Source organism: Arachis ipaensis, chromosome B02 (assembly GCF_000816755.2).
Source record: "Arachis ipaensis cultivar K30076 chromosome B02, Araip1.1, whole genome shotgun sequence".
In the NCBI taxonomy this organism is placed as follows: Eukaryota; Viridiplantae; Streptophyta; class Magnoliopsida; order Fabales; family Fabaceae; genus Arachis; species Arachis ipaensis.
This window is the reverse complement of record NC_029786.2, coordinates 99539715-99542752: the sequence shown is the minus strand read 5'-3', so window position 1 is coordinate 99542752 and position 3038 is coordinate 99539715.

Below are 3038 nucleotides of genomic sequence, written 5' to 3'. Positions count from 1 at the left end.
TATTTTGATTGAAAATTTAAAATTAATAATTTATTTATTGTAAAAATATAAAATTAAAAAGTAAATTAAAAAGAATAAGAAATCGTCTATACCAATCCAAACATATAAATTTTTTATTAATTGCTAGTCACACCTGATAATACAGCTTAGATCAATAGATCCTATATAACTGAGGGAAAGTAGAACAAAAGCAAAAAGCAAGGACATCATTAATTCAACTTTGGCTTCTATTTTATGTTAATCTTGTAATAATTTTGGTGCAAAGGAATATATTCTAGACAGTGCTTGACGTTTTTGGAATTGAATATAAAAAGAATAGAGGTTTTTAATTCGCCAATAATAAAGAGAGACAGACTTTGGACCAACCTTTATTCTTGACCACGAATTTTTTTTTTCTTTTTTTTCTTTTTTTTTTTTTTTTTTTCTTATTTTTCTCAACGCATATGATTAAGGTGTTGAATGTAGAATATGTGCTCAACTATCTTTTTCACATTTTCACAAAAATATACAATGCCAAATTCCCAAACCAAATATTTTGAAACCCAACTTTTTCACATTTAATTCATGTACACTCTCACTAGTCTAAGCTAACCATGAACTCAAATTAGGGACATTTATCGTTTTCCGCTTAGAGTTAGTGATGTACTAAAATAGAGAACAAAGGGATAAAATAGGCTCAACATTGGTTTGCAAAGGATGATGAAAGGGTAAGACCATATGGGTATGTAAGCTATAGTGAAACAAGGGCCTCAATCATCTATCATAAAATATATAATATTCTTTTTTGTTTATTCTTCATATCTAATGCATGCCTTTTTATGCTGAGATAATAAAGAAATAAATTGAATTTGTTACACAAAGATATCCTTTATAGAGTAAGAATTTCTTACATTTATAATAATCTCTTTCCATGTTGAACATAAGGACAAAATAAATAAAAAATGACTTCTTCACTTCCATGCTACATCACACCAAGTAGGCAAGTAACATAGGAAAACTAAAAGGGGATAAGTACAATCTAGTTATTTTGTCCTCAAATCACAACATGGAATAAACAAAATTAACGAGAGAAGGTTGTGTTTCAAACTCTTTTCTTAAGTCTCACATCATCACCCTGATATCTTTGCAACTTGAAGTAGTATTGCTACTCAGAGAATATGGTGCTGATTCTGATTTAAGGGGAAAAAATGAATCATTTGATGAATTAACGGACGGACTAATATCTGTCATAGAAGACAGTTTTTTTATTTTTCACGGTATTTTCAGTTTGGTAGATAAAGTACTAATTTGTCGCGGATCCAAACTCTATTTAAGGATTTGTCGTTGGCTAATGAATTGCTGTATGCATAAGGTGAGATTTGAAACTCCGATACTTATTTAAACAAACTAGTAAACTAATGAAGACAATTAAGAGAGATATGAAAGCTAAAAGTATTATCCATTGCAAAGTGTGCTTGGTTTTCACTTGATTAATCAATAGAGGAGAAAGCTAATAGAAAGAAATAATATGTAACTAATAGTAATAGATGGAGGTTAAAAATAAAAAGGTTAACATAGAAAGAAATATTAGATGGAAATCAAGTCAAGTAAATAATACGTAACAAGGTTGGTATTATACTATTATTACAAGTTTTACATCTCTTAAGAATTAAGATTTTAGAACATTTATAAGTGAATGACATCCCTCCCCTCTTTAGCTAACTTTTGAGATGAGTTAGTCCATTCAATTCTAATAGTTGGAATTTTGATAAGAAATCATAATGAATTAACGGAATGTTTATGTTTATTTGTGTAATGGTTATGGAGTTTGAGATAGTGTAATTGATGGAAATAATGGATTAAGTGTATGAATGTGTGGTATAATGGAGAAGTGTAATTTTGGTGATGTTTTTTCAATGTAACAATTTTACCACTAGTCTCCACTCTTAACTGTTTTTCCTTCAAATTTTCTACCTTTTATAACCAAAATATCTTCAATGCAACCGACTAAGGACTCTTCTTGAAGGAACAATAATCAAGTAACTGCCACTTTTGAGTCCATGATTTCTTAGAAAAGTCAAGGGAGGAATTGTATGAAAGGTTTATGTATCTAGGATTAGCACGTTATATGAAAGGTTTAAGATCCAAACTATGACTATAGTTAAGGTTAACAACATAACCAGTTTAAGAAATTATGCTTCCATTCAACAAGTTGTAACTTGAATCTAGTGTTACAGGAGAAAAACAAGTGCTGATAGGAAATGGAGTAGACCCTGTTAATCATTCATCTTAAAACTAACAAACATGATTAAGACATGAAATAAGCTGCCTCTTTCCATGTATTCATAAACCAAACTTGCATTGATTGTGAAGGCAAAAGCCATGAAGTTTCACGATTTTTCTATGACGGATTTCTGTTAACATCTTCACTTCGTTGCGGAAGCTTTCATTGAAGGATATGTTTTGAGATTCGCTTTGTTGAAGTTTCTTCAATGCAACAACTTTTCCACTTGGTAATTGTGCTCTATAAATACTACCATATGCCCCAGTACCAATACAGTACTGGAAGTCAAAGTTATTTGTTGCTTCAATGATGTCTTAAAATGCAATTCTACCATCATAGTTCCATATACAAAACAAGTCTCCATTTTTGGCTTGTCTTTGTTCAATTTTGATTTTATTGGTAGACAGAGTAAAATACAATATGAACAGACAAATGATAAGGAGGATGCAACTAACAGGAAGAATAATTACAATGAAGTGTTTAGCCTTGTTAGTTTTTTGGACTTGAGAAGAACAAGAAGGGAAATTAGGAGTGTTACCAATTAGTGATTCTATGGAAAACTTTGAAGCCTTTTGAACACTTAAAAGAAATTGAATGACACGTTTATATGAAGTAAATTTGCAAGTTCAATTGGTAAGCCACCTGAGAGATGGTTGTAGCTAAGATCCAAACTTGCTAATATACGACCTATATCTGTTTGTGACTAAGAAGCATCATCACTAACAAGTAAAGAAGGTACTTTACCACTCAGAAAATTGTGACTAACATCAAGGAT